Source organism: Furipterus horrens, unplaced genomic scaffold (assembly GCF_987537825.1).
Source record: "Furipterus horrens unplaced genomic scaffold, mFurHor1.1.pri manual_scaffold_6, whole genome shotgun sequence".
Classification (NCBI taxonomy): domain Eukaryota; kingdom Metazoa; phylum Chordata; class Mammalia; order Chiroptera; family Furipteridae; genus Furipterus; species Furipterus horrens.
This window is the reverse complement of record NW_028327176.1, coordinates 30,222,535-30,237,320: the sequence shown is the minus strand read 5'-3', so window position 1 is coordinate 30,237,320 and position 14,786 is coordinate 30,222,535. Positions and strand designations below refer to the sequence as shown.

General features: G+C 35.2%; 1 protein-coding gene across 7 annotated transcripts in view; it reads right to left on the bottom strand.

The window, feature by feature from the left end:
- The window catches only part of SOCS5 (suppressor of cytokine signaling 5), an 89,924-nt gene that overhangs the window by 61,543 nt on the left and 13,595 nt on the right, over positions 1 to 14,786 (bottom strand). For 3 of the 7 annotated variants that reach the window (XR_016511907.1, XM_090281250.1, XM_090281249.1), the window contains one exon: positions 10,986 to 11,184. The exons of 1 other annotated variant lie outside the window; for it this stretch is intronic. The gene's annotated coding sequence lies outside the window, so the exon portion shown is untranslated. Of the gene's footprint in view, positions 1 to 2,555; positions 2,627 to 9,806; positions 10,400 to 10,985; positions 11,185 to 14,786 lie in introns of those variants that run through there. 3 more of the 7 variants (XR_016511906.1, XM_090281251.1, XM_090281253.1) reach the window with 3 other exon arrangements.

Sequence of the window (14,786 nt, the reverse complement as noted above, 5' to 3'; positions counted from 1 at the left end):
CACAAAGCACAAAGCAACTACCTCTAGTTGGGAAAGTGTGACACACTGCTAATTACACCCCCTACTTGTTCTCCTTTCTTCCATAAAAATAAAATGTGCTAGCACAGAGTCACCCAGAATAAAGACATGTGTATTCCTCAGCCTTCCTTCAGGCCAATGAAATGCAAGCAGAAATGTAGTGTGGGAGCTTTAGGGAAACTTTAAGAGATAGCTTGCATATAACCTTAATCCCTCCTCTGTTCCTTTGTACTCATGCTGTTTAAAACAAAGATACCTCAATTTTGGACCAAGAGGATAAAGGTTTGAGAGATAAGAGAGATGCTGAAGCAGTGAGCTGGAAATTACTTCCCTAGTGAGTGTGTGAATTAGGGCTGTCAGTTCAGTCTTACACTGCAAATTCCAAATGTTTATAGGAGAAAAATAAATTCTCCCTTGTTTTTAGGTCATTGTGATTTTGGTGGTTTAGTTACTTGTCACTGTATATAATCCTAATGAATGCAGGGGGTCAGGAACGGCTTCACAGAAAAGATGATTTTGAGCTAGGTTTTGAAGAATGAATAGTTACTTGCAAGTGGGGAAAGCACTTCAGGCAGAGATAATGCAAAGGCACAGGTTCAAGAAAGGGTCTGGCTTTTCAAAGGATGAGGAGTGGTTAAGATGGCTGAAGTGTAAGGCAGGTGGAGTGAAGTAAAAGAAAAAGCAACATGAAATCTGGAAAAAATAGACTCTAAAGGGTCTTTTTCTGTGCCATGCTATAAAAGAGGCTTCTGCTTCTGGTACTTCGTCATATTAAATGACTATGAATTCACTGATGAGGCTCCGAATAGTTTAGAAGAGCCAAATGCCTCAGTCAGAAAACAGCCAAAGGCAGTATGGATTAAGGTATGGTAAGGGAGAAAAAGAAAAGCTTATTTCCATAAGAGGAAGGCACACTAATACTTCTGTAAATGCTGAGGACTAGAAAAATAATATCTGGCAAAAATAAAAGATTAGTACTCGAGATAGTTAAGGGAAAGAAATCTGGACAACAAAGAAAGAGCATACATATAATCTGGCAATATCTGGCTGAGTTAAAGATTAGAATACCTGCCTTTTAAAGGGAACTGAGGTCAATGAATTACATTATAACTATGAGCACCTAATTATAATACAGTTTAATTATATGCCTACACCCAAGGTTTCCTTTCACAAGTAGCTGTCATAGCTGAACAGCATCTAGTTTATAGTAGGAACCTGGTATTTGATGATCAAATACCTTTTGCTATCAAAGAAGAGTTAAAAATATGAGGGAGAGAAAAAAAATCAGTGCTCCTAAAGGCTGAGTTTTAATTTTCACTCAAGCAAGTAGAATTCATTAATTTTTCTGCAATAATCATGTATTATTTTTGTAAATTTAGTTTTATAATTTATAAAACCGCCTGTGTCCCATCAAAAAAATTAAAAATGGCAGCAACTATTACCTCATATTAAGTATCAGAGACAAATTATTGAGCGGGTATATGGCCTCTGTGAATCCATCAGCCATTAATTATACTCTCCAAAGTTTTGAAGATCAGAAAATTCTTAAAAAGTCTCACAATGTTTCCATTATTTTTGTCTCTAGCTCTTCCTAAATTTAAATACTGCATGTTAGATTAATAAATATTTATTACATGCTGATCAGACCCTAAATACTGTGTGGGATACTGGAGTTTATTAACTAGAAAACTGTAGACATGATTTTTTATGTTTATCCTGACATTTGTTTTCAGGATAGGGTCTTCGGTATCTTGAACCAGATTATGAATTTTATTAGTACTCTACTCTGCATCAAAACACTTGCTAAATACTAAGGAAAGATTTAATTTTTTAAAGGGCAGGATAGATGGCTTTCTTAATTTAGACTTGTATTCAAATACTCTAATGGAATTTTTGTTTGAAAAATTGTTATTATCGGTACATCATTTTGAACCCCTGGATCTTACCTGATATCTACCCCTTACAATAGTTATTCTGTATTATAAAATAATTTGGATAAACATAGGAATCCAGTGAGTAAAGAGACCTTTGACCCACATAATTATTTCTCAATGAATGCACATAACAATAATAAAACTTCCCCAAATATGATTCACCACACCATTTTTAAACATTGCAAAAATGAAGCTAACGGTGAAACCAGCTATTGTGGAAGATGGTTATAAATTCATCTGGCTCATCACCCTATAGAAGACTAACTCATGGCCCTAGCCCTCAAAATCAAGAAATGGGATTATGGTAATAGTGACTTCTAGGAACACAGAAAGGACATGGTTGCTAGCAAGCATCTACACCTTTATAATATTCTCAAAAGGGTCAAAAAACCTATAAAAGATCCACACTAGTTCCGTCACTAGATTCCCAGGCTCTAGGTTTGGTCTCCTTCAATCTAATCTACCCTACATTCTGTCACCAGGAAGTGCCATATAAATCAGTTCAAAATTTAAAAAAATATGTATTTTTTCACTGATCTCTACATCCTGAGGGATTAAAATGTAAATTCTATCAAGTGGCACATATGACCACACCAGGCTTACCTCTGCATGGTTTTTCACAATGCTGCTGTTCCTGTCCTCCTCCTTACTTCGACTATATCTGGTAAAATCTACACTCATTCATCAGGGTTTCTACCTTTAAAAAAAAAAATGTTTCTGAATAAATTTTTGTGTTGTGTCCAATCCCATTTTCCCCTGAGCTCAGTGATTTTTAGGAATGTACAGTCTTATTATAGCAGAACAGGATGTATGTAGCATTTGCAGATTTCTCTGGTGTACATACCACCACAGATGTTTTAAAATACGAATAGTTGGGCTCTTTGGTCCAGCCTGGTTCCAACAACACCATGTTCACAGTAACGACAGGTTGGGATCTGAACACAGGTATTTCTGACACCAGGGTGTGGTGCCAGGACCACCATCATCAGAATCACATGAGAATTTGTTAGATATGCAAAATCTCTGGGCCTACCTGAGACCTACTAAATCAGAATTCTGGGACTGGGGCCCAGTAATTTGTATTGATAAGCTTCTGTTATCCTGATACATGCTAAATTTGAATGTCATTTCTCAATGTTGTAGGACTTCACAAGCACTAGGTATGATTTAGTTTCTCAGCAAAACTTTAATACAAAAGATAATGAAGCCTCAGTCCCCTTCAAATTAGGCACCTTGGAACCTCACACAGTTTTCCCAGAGTCTCTTTCACTGTTCAAAACACTCTTCAAAATCCTTAGTTGGAATCACCATCAACTGCCCCATCATATTCTTCTGAATCTTATCGACAGTCTGAATTCTTGCTCCTTTCAAAGGTGATTTTAGTTTTGGGAAAAGCCAGAAGTCACAGGGCATCAAATCTGGGCTGTACTGGGGCTGGGTCACCTGGGTGATTTGATGTTTCTCAAAAAAATTCTTCATGAGACACGATGCATGAGCAGGCGCATTGGCGTGATAAAGCTGCCAATCACCAGTTGCCCATAGTTTTGGCTTTCTGAATCATCCAAATAGTTTCCGCAGAGGAACGTTCAAGCTTAACGCAAAATGTGATGCAGATTCATTGCTCTACTTGCTATCCAGGGTCTCATAATACTACAGGGCGCAAATCAATATTACTCAGCAGATAAACAACCAGGAAAATCTTAATTTGCATGAGACAACAGACAGACATCAATGCTGAGATGACACAATGTTGGAATTGCCTGATGAAGGCTTTAAGGCAGCTATTATCTAAGATACTCCAAGGAGAGCAAAACACTCTTGAAATGAATAGAAGGTCTTGGCAAAGAAAAAACCAAATGGAAATCTGAATTACAATAATTCAGTTCAAGGCTCAATAAGCAAAATGGAGATGACAAAAGAAAGTCAGTGAACTTGAAGACTGATTAATAGAAATTATCTAGTCTGAACAACAAAGAGAACAAAAAACAAAAAGAACCTTAGGAACCTTTGGGATACTAAAAGCCCTAACACTGGCATTACTGGCACCCTAAAAGTGTGCAGTGCAGAAAAGTACAGTATTTAAGGAAAGAACAGCTTTTAAACTTTCCAAACTTGGTAAATGACACTACGTATGTACAGATCTGTGGCACTCTGAGAACCCAAGAACAAAAACCTGTGCTCAGACACACCACAAACTGATAACCAATAAAGACAAAGAAAAAACTGGAAAGTAGGTAGGAAAAAAAAGTGATGCATTGCTTATAGAGAAACAGCAATTTGAATGAATCTAAAATTTTCACCAGAAACCATGAAGTGCAGAACAAAATGGCATATTTTTAAAGGACTTAAAAAAAAAGAACTGTCAACACTGAATTTCTATTTCCAGTGAAAATATCTTTAAGGAATAGGCAAAATAAAGACTCTCTCAGGTAAAGGTAAAATTAAGAGAATTCATTGCCAGTAGATCTGCTCTAGAAATATTACTAAATGGCAGAAGGAAGATGATGCCAGGAGTAAAAATGGAACATCAGTACTGAAGAAAGAACAAAGAAATAATAACCATCTGGGTAAATATAATAAATTATTTTTCTTTTCTTGAATTCTTTAAAATGTCTGGTGGTTGAAAGCAAAAGCTCTAACGTCTGATGGGGTTTTCTATGTATGCAGATGTAATATATAAGACAATAAAACATAAAAGGAGCAGGGTAAAGAGACACATACAGTGTTAAAATTTCTACATAACACTTAAGTGGAAAAGTATTTATTCCAAGTAGACTATGAAAATTTAAATATGCATATTATAATCCCTGAGCAACCACAGACACAAAGACACTAGAATGAGATAAAGTAAACAAAACAAATACTCAACAAAACAGATAAACTAAAATGGAATACTAAAAACTATTCAAATAACTCAAAATAAGGCAGGAAAAGGAAAAACAGGAACAAAAATACAAAAAGAACAAAAAGCAAATAATAAAATGGTAGCACTAAATCCAAGCACATAAGTAATTATACTTAAATGTAAAAGACCTAAATACAGCAAGTACTGCACAGGGAATAGTCAATAATACTGTAATAACTGTATATAGTGTCAGGTGGGCACTAGACTTACTGGGATGATCACTTCATAAGTTATATAAATGTCTAATCACTATGTTGTACAACAGAAACTACTATAATATGTCGTCGTCGGCAGCCGTCCGTCTCGAGAGATGATGGTGTAGCTTCTTAAGAGTCTATCTGCACCGCCGAGAATGGCTGTGCAGTCCGACTCGGGAGTGACACGGTATCTGTCTCCTCCCGTGTTGAATCGACATCTTGTGATGACGCTGAAGCTACAGAGCCTGGGCAGGGTAATATGGAGGGTCTGCTGTTGCCCATGCAGCAGACCCCCCCCCTCTTCGCAGCTGAAGGGTCCAAGGGAAAGACGGAGTCGATACAGCTTGGGTTCAGGTGCGCCGCAGGAGTTGCCGGTGTTGACTACAACGTCAAACCGCCTTAGGGACTCCGGCTCCGGATTTTCTGTCGGGGTTTACTCCCTTAGCCTTTCCCCTGAAGAGGTATGCCGCAAGGCAGCGGAGGTTTTTTGGAGTCAGAGTTTTCCTTCTCTGATGTACCCTGACTGGAAGATCGAACCAGCGACACTTAGCTCGCAGGCCGACGCTCAATCCACTGAGCTAAACCAGCCAGGGCAACTATAATATGTATGACACACATAATATTGTTTGTTAAATATAATTGAAAAATAAAAAATTATAGAAGTTTACCAGAATGAATTAACAAAGAGGACCCAACTATATGTCACCTGGAAGAAATTTATTTCAAATATGATGATATAGATAGTTTAGCAGTAAGAGAATGGAAAAAAAATTTCATGGAAATATTAATCAGAAGAAAGCTGGAGTGGCTATATTAATATCAAGTACGCTAAAGTAATTGCCAGGCACAAAAAAGGCTATTATACGATGATAAAAGGTCAATTCACTTTTTTTTCCAAGTATACAGACCATATCATGGGGGTCAAAAAAGGAATCTTAATAAACTTAAAAGAAATGAAATAACACAAATTATGTTCTCTGACCATAATGAACTTAAACTAGAAATCAGTAACAAAAAAATAACAGAAGAATTTCTTAAAATTTGAAAACGAAATGACACACTTATAAATAATATATAGGTCAAGGAAGCCTCAAGGGAAATTAGAAAATATTTTTAACTGTAAGAAAATAAAATGCATCAGAATTTGTACAATGCAGTTAAGCAATGATCAGAGGAAAATCTACAGCATTAAATGCTTATATTAGCAACAAAGAATATTCTCAAAAGAATATTGTAAATGTCCGTCTTAAGAAGTTAGGGGGGAAAAGAGCAAAAGAAACTCAAATCAAGTAGAAGAAAGGCATCCTTACAACTAACATTGTAAGAGTGAAAGACTGAATATTTTCCCCCTCTACTTCGGAACAAGTCTATCAACATTGTACTGGAAGTCCTTTCCAGTGTGAAAAGGGAAGGGGAAAAAAGCATACAGATAAGAAAGAAAAAAAAGGCCTTATTTGCAGACAACATGACTGTCTACATGGAAATATCAAAAAATGTACACGGAATCTCCTAGAACTAATAAGTAAAATTACAAGGTCAAAGGATACAAGGTCAACAAGTATCAATCACATTTTGTACTAATAATAATTAAAAATTTAAATTTAAAATACCATTACAATAGATCCAAAAAATGGAAATATTGAGGTATAAATTTAACAAAACATGTACAAGAACTGTATGCTGAAAACTACACCAATATTAAAGAAATCAAAGAAAACTGAAATAAACGGAAAGACATACCACATTTTATCACATATCAACATAATAAAGGTGTCAATTCTTCCCATTTGATTTCTAGATTAATGAAATTCTAATCAAACCACCACCCCCAGGATATTTTTTGTAGATACAGACAAACTTACTCTCAAATCAGAAGCAAAGGAACCAAAATATCCAAACAATTTTGAAAAAGCCTAAAACTGAAATAAGCATCCTAATTTTAAAACTTACTCTAAAGCTACAGTTATTAAGACAGTATGGTAGCAGGGAAGCAAGAGACACATAAATCAATGGAATAAAGTTGAGATTCACACAAATATGGCCAACTAACTGTTGACAAAGATGCAAAAGCAATTTAGTGAAGAAAGGACAGTCTTTTATCAAAATGCTGTTGTTACAACTAGACACCCACAGGCAAAAATATATGACCTCAACCTAAACTTCACACCTTACACAAAAATTAACTCAAAATGGATTACAGATCCAAATATAAAATACAAAGCTATAAAAGTTTTAAAGGCTACAGGATAAAGTTGTTATGACGTGGGGTTAGGCAAAAGTTTTTTAGACATGACACTAAAAGCATAATCCATAAAAGGAAAAAACATATATTTGACTTCAAATGAAAAATTTTTATTTTGTAAAAGACATTGTCAAGAGCTACAGACTGGGAGAAAATATTTACAAATGGCATATCTGACAAAAGAATTTGTATCCAGAATATGTAAAGAACTCTCAAAACTCAACAGTAATAAAACACAGACCCCAATTAAAAAATGAACAAAAGACTTGACAAAGAGTTCACCAAAGAGAATAGATGGAAGGCAACTGGCTACGTGAGAGGATGTTCAATACTTTTAGCCAACAGTGAAATCCAAATTAAAGCATAATGATATTAGAACAGCTAAAAACTTTTTAAAGAAGTGGTAACAACATGCTGGAGAAGATGCAGGGCAACTACAAATCTCAAACATCACTAGTAGGGATGCAAACTGAGACAGCCATTCTGAAAAACAGTCTGGCAGTTTCTTATAAAGTTAAATATACACTTACCATATGACCCGGCAATCCCAATCCTTGATATTTAACTTAGAGAAATGAAAACTTGTGTTCACAAAAAAACTTGTACATACATGTTTTAACAGTTCTGTTCATAATTGCCCCAAACTGGAAATCATCCAAATATCTTTCAACAGTTGACTAAATAAACAAATTGTAGTAGTTTATCAATGGAATACTATTGAGCAATAAAATAAATAAATTGTTGACACATGCAACAGCTTGGATGTAATTCAAAAGCTTTATACTGAGTGAAAGAAGCCAGTCTCAAAAGGTTACATACTGTATGATTCCATTTTTATGACATCAGTGGTTGTCAGGGGTTAAGATAGGACAGTCAAGGATCAGGGAGTGACACGAAGGGAGAGCATGAGTGGACACTGCGGGCTGATGAAACTGTTTTGAATCCTGATTGTGGTGGTGGTTACATCGATCAATATTTGAGTTAAAATTTATAGAACTATATGCCCTCTTCAAAAGTCAATTTTACTGTATGTTAATTTAAAAGTTTTAAGCTTTTAAAAATATATAGCATAAACTATCTTAGAACTTCCTAATTCTTTACAAATTAAGGCTCAAAAGTAAATGCTTTTCCTATGTATCCACCAGTGAAATGAGAGCATGAAGATAGCTGGCACTTATACTAAAATATAAATTCTAGACACAGAAACAACTATATCTTTCAACCAACCACAAAGGCTATTAACACCTAAAATCAACTAAACAAATATTTAATATCACCAGATAAAAAATTAAAGATAATGTGAGACAAAACAAATACCATATACATCAAATCAAAAGGAAGTCTAAATGAAGATTCCACATTCTTACTCGATCTTCATTTGCTCCTTCTGTCCATTATCACTATGGTATATACCTTGTTTTTTCTAATAGTAGTTACAGATTTACAATGGTTTATCCATATTTTTCTCCTCTGATACTTTTTCACACAAAACATACCCTAAAAACGCTGCCTGGATGGATAAAGAAAATGGGATATACAGGGTGATCAATTTGTAAGCTATATAAATGTCTAATCACTATCTTATACACCTGAAACAAATATAATATTGTATGCCAACTGTAATTGAAAAATTAAAAAATTATAAGAACAAAAAAGAAAATTATGTATAGACAGATACAGTTAGAGATAATGGAATATTATGCAGCCATAAAAAGGGAAATCCTCCCACTTGCAACAACATGGATGAACCTAGAGGACATCAGACTAAGCGAAATAAGCAAGATATGAAAGACAAGTACCGCATGATCTCACTTATATGCAGAATCTATAAAAGTCAAATTTACAAAGCAGAGAGTAGAATGGTGGTTGCCAGGGGTTGTGAGGGGGTGGGGGAGAATGGGGAGATACTGGTCAAAGGGTATAAACTTTCTGAGGATCTAATATATAGCATTAACTACAATTAATATTACTGTACTGTATACTTGAAATTTGCTAAGAGTACATCTTGAATGCTCTCACCAAAAAAAGGGGGTGAGGTGGTGGATATGTAAATTAGCTTGATTGTGGTAGTCATTTCACAGTGTTTATATGTATCAAATCATCACATTGTACATTTTAAGTATATACAATTTTTATTTGTCAATTATACCTCAATAAAGCTGGATAGGAAATGCTGACTGGGACCAAATACTAAGACTGGTTACAACTGCACCACTTTGTAAACCATCATGAAATATTTCTTTCTTTCAATCCCAAGAAATAAACCAGTCCTATCAAAAAACACAAAGAATTATAATTTGATACAGCTATTCTCTATAATTATGTATATTTTTGAATGGCTGCCATAAAAGTTAGATCTTAGACTGTAAGTTTTAAGAAACAAAACACAACCAGATGACCAAAGTCATTTATTTAAATAAGTAACCAACCGCACCACTCCTAAATGTGTTCTGGTTTTTATTATTATTTTATTTTATTTTACCTATCTATCTATCTATCTATCTATTTATTTATTTATGGTGTCCTGGTTTTTAAAGCATTAAATGTTATCTATGCGAGCACTCAACTCCTTTCAAATGAAAAGAGCACTTTTATAACCTTTCACTCTTTAATCTTCTGAGGATATGTGCTTTAAGTAGCAAATCCACAACTTTCTAGAAGCTGAAAGCATGTTAATATGTCAAGTTTGCAATTAAAAAATTGACAACAAAAACTTAACTACTGCTAAACAAGTTAATCACTGAGTGCTTAAATACTCCAGGTCCTAAGGGTCAGACAAAAGAGATCAAAATGGTATAGGTCCTTAAGGACTTAGCTGAGGAGACAATACAGACCCATGAGATAGACACCAGAACTGTAATAAGAAAAGTATCATGTAGAACAATTAGAGATACCATCTAAATAGACATCGAAACATTCTTTAACAAGTTTCTCTTATACGTCAAATGGTAACTAAGAAGAGAAAATAATTTCATCTGATGAGGCACTGGGATATAGCAAAAACAGGATACCGGAGTTGAGACCTGTCTCAGCGCTGCCATGAAAAACTCTTCGGTAAGTCCCACGTGCTCCACAGCGCACACATAGTAGACATGGTACCTGACTAAAAACAGACGTTTGGTTCATTTACCACTGATTTGGATTTGGCTAAGCAGGAAGGAGGGGGAGGCAGAGGCTCCTTCTACAAGGCATTCACTCAGGATGTCTGCAACTCGACTAGGGCAAGCTCCTGCCTGAATTCAATACCACCTTCTCACAACCATGAGAAGAAGGGATGCTGACAACCTAAAGAAGGAGCTCGCCTTACCTCCTCCAGGGTACAAACTCTTATATTGAGGGCCTCACTGTCCAGGCCCCAGCTGCAGTGGCACCTCACAGTCCCAGGGAAGTCCCCACCCCCCCCAACTATGATGCATCCATCAGCTGTCTCACTCAGTTTCAGTCTGGTTAGCTTATCTGAAAGGGACCTGGATCAGGTCCTTTACAATGTCACAATCTATGAATATAAAAATTAGAAGTATTAACTACACAACACAAGCCTCATTAAGTTGTCAGCTATGAGTAAAACATCTTATTAATTTTGTTATCTGGACTTGACTTGTTTGTTCTATAAGAAATATCAAACTGTTTTAGAAATGCCAAATAGGAAAAGCACACACTACTGAATTCTTTAAAAGAACGATTTTTACCTCAGAGCGAGTTCCTGAAGAGCGCCAGGTCCATATGCTTAAGATGCCTGGGGTACAGATGGCAAATATAATATTTTATTAAGAAAACTAAAGATTACGACTTCCATTGTTTCTTGAATAAAGGACATCTACATCTGCAAGGAGGTGGGCTGTAACAGTGGCTGAGAGAGCAAGACAAAAACGTCCTTCAACAACTGTTCTGGAAAAGAAGAAAAAAGAAAAGAAAGCAATAGTGAATATCTTCAAGTGTACAAAGAAGTACCTGATAGAAACCCACACTTTTAAAGTATGAAACGTGGGACACTGTCTTAGTTTGGAGAAAGTTTAGTATATTACACATATAGGGTAAGAATAAATGCCTCTCACTAAATTTATACTGATAAAGCTCAAGTTAAAATACAGTATCTGCAAAAATGGAAAAGAGGCATGCTTAAGATGAGACAAACTAAAATTACTTAAATCTGTCTTTCCTCATCCTCGCAATCATTATTAATTTTATCAGAATTAAAAAAAAATTAAAGTAATTGTTTTTAGGGTGACTATGAGCATTGTACACGTGCTTTGTAGAAAATGTGAAAAATACGAAATAGTATACAGGGTGGGGCAAAAGTAGGTGTACAGTTGTTTACAGTTGTGAGCATGCAAAACACATTTTATTCTTATAGTGTTATTTATTAATTATTGTTTTCTATATGTACAACTGTACACCTACTTTTACCCCACAACATATGAGACTGAAAAATCTAACTACTCTAAGTTAGCATATTTTATTTTATATCCTATCTTTTTAATAAACGTTTCCTTTTTAAGAAACTCAAAAGTATCATCCTACTTTTTAAATTTACTATATTATAAACATTTTCTTATACCATATACTCTTACGTATCCTAAAGCTCATGATTTTTACCACCTGCCAATTATTTTTATCATCAGTATACTAAAAAATATTTAAAGAACATAATTTTTAACAGTTTTATAGTACTTGGTTATATGGCTGTAGCATAATTTAATCATTTAGGAGGCTTCCAATTTTTTAACATTATAAATAGCACTGTTGTGAATAAGTAATGTGCACATACAAATTTGTGTACCTCTCTTATTTCCTTTTCATAAATTTCAAAAAATAGAATTTTGGACAAAGGGTATGAACATTCTCAAGGATTCTGAATATTGCCAAATTACCATTGTAGTGGAATGAATGTTTGTGTCCCCCTAAAATTAGTATGTTGAAATCTAATGCCCAATATGAAGGTATTTGGAAATGGGAAAGAGCGGAGCCCCCATAAATGGGATTAGTGCCTTTATGAGAAGAGGCTAGAGAGCTAGCCAGCTCTCCTTCCACCATGTGAAGATACAAGAAGTCTGTAGTCTACAACCCTGAAGAGGGCCCTCGCCAGAACCCAGCCATGCTGGCCCCCTCATCTCGAATTCTAGCCCCCAGAGTATAATACCATTAATTTATGGTAAGTTGTTATAGCAGCCTGAGGTAAGATAGTTATTTAGACTGTTGTACCAATTTATGTTCCTAACAACAGCAAATATTTGCCAACACTTGATTCTTTACATGAGAGACCTACTGAAGCATGTGATCTACGACATAATGTCTCTAACTTCATAAGCTTTTTCCATAATCTTAATTCATAAGCTTAAAAGGAAATTTTTTAGGAAGTAATACCTCTTGAAGTAAATAAATATTTATCTGTGGTTGGGCAATTTTTCCAGTGTCACTTTTATTTAACAAATTTACCTCTTAATTAAATTTAAGTGCTTTGAATTAAAAATAGTAATTATTTGCATAAATCCATTTTAAAAGTAAAATTCTCCTGTGCATATATTTGTAATGTGAGATGTAGGAAATGATGAAGATAAGCATGGTAAACTCTGGGTTTTGGGATATTGAATTATTTTTCTTTCTTTTTCCCAAGTTTTCTTCTTTGAATTTCTCTGTATGGCTTGAAAATTAAAATGTGAGCTAGCATTATATATATATTTTAATGAAGCCATACTCTAAAAAGTATGACATTCCCAAACTTTAGTTTTTAAAAGAAAAATTAAAATTCTACACTTCCATTTCCAGTTATGATGGAGTAACAGATACTGCGCTAGACCTTCTGCTGTAAATGACCATAAAACTGGGCAATATATAGAAAAAATTATTTTCAGATGTTGGACAATAGGCAGCACAAGATGATAATTTCTGAGACAAGGGAAACAAAGACTCATTAATGCCCAGCTTTCTGCTTGTGCGGCAGTGACGGGAAACCCCAAAAGAGCACAGAGAGCTCACTGAGCTGAGAAAACAAGAGCTCAAAGTTTGAGGATACAAAATACCTATAATTTGAGGGACAGAATACAAGAAGGGAACTGTGGAGAGAAAAGGTTTCAGAAATCTGTAAAGAGATCTGCTAATTCTTTGCCTGGAGATTAAGCTGCATATGCACAAAGCAAGACTCCATGAGGCCAGTAAAAGAATAAATGCTGGAGAAAGAACACCTATGAAATGTGAGCTGAACAACTAACTACCTGAGCTTGCAAAAGTCTGGGAGTCATTCAGATTCCTGGCAGTTAAGAGTGGAGAGACCTCACTGAATATTAATGTATTCGAAAGAAACCCCAGAAAGACCATGCCTCTGTATGAGGGCTAAACTAGTCCTAGAATAAGTAAAACTGCTGAAAACCAAAAATAAAGAGGGGGGGAAAAAGATCTTTAGAGCAGCCAGAGGGTGGGGGAAAGGCACAGTTCATCAAATAGGCAATGGTAAGAATGACCACTATTCTCATCAGAAACAACTTAAGCTAGAAGATATTAAAATGATTTTAAAGTACCACAAGAAAACAAACAAAAAAAGCTGTCAACTTACAATTCAATATTCAGAATAAATATCCTTCAAAAATAAGGGCAAAATGGAGTAACGACATGCGGAATTGTCCCTCTGACATAAGTAAGTAGAAAATTACACAAATATGGAACCACCATTTTCAGACACTGGATGACAGGCAGTGTGGAAACATATCCCTGAGAGAAAGGAAACAAATGAGGTGATCCCCAAGATTGTCCCAACTTTCTTTGGAACTACAACACAGGGAAGGGGAACCCAAACAGCCACTGAGTTTAGAGTTTGTGGAGCCTGGACAGCTAGAATTTTCAGGACATATTACTACAAAGGAATAAACTACACAGAAATGCTTCAAAAATCTGCAAAAAGGGTCTCCTTGAGTTTCTGGCTACATACCAATCGGCATGGGTGGTGTGTAAATCTATGAGGCTAGACAGAGAAAAAACTTCCAAGAAAATAACAAATACTGGGGATCTCTAAGCCAAACAGCTCCCAGAATTCACACGGTGCCAGAATTATTTAGTTTCTACCAGCCAGGGTGAATAAATGGGGCAATCAAGGAAGACACAGAAGGGGCACACCTCAGTAGTAGGCCGAAACTAGCCCCTAAACTGAAAGCTATTCTAGAACTGCCCAAAACAAAACAAAACAAAACAAAACAAAAAAAACCCTTGAAAACAAAACTCAAAAGATCAAGCTAATTCACAAATAAGTTAACTGCCTGCCAAAACAAAACTTAATATTCAAGAAAAGGAAAAAATCAAGAACATAATAATTCCATAAAAAATTACCAGACATAATAAAAATAGGAAGTGGTAACCTATAATCAAAATCCAGAATTGACAGGGATAAAGAGAGCTTTAATACAAGGACTTTAAAACAGATATTAGAAAAGAATTTAAAGGCCTAAAGGAAAGGATGAATATAATGAAAATAAAAATATCTCAACAGAAGACAAAATTAT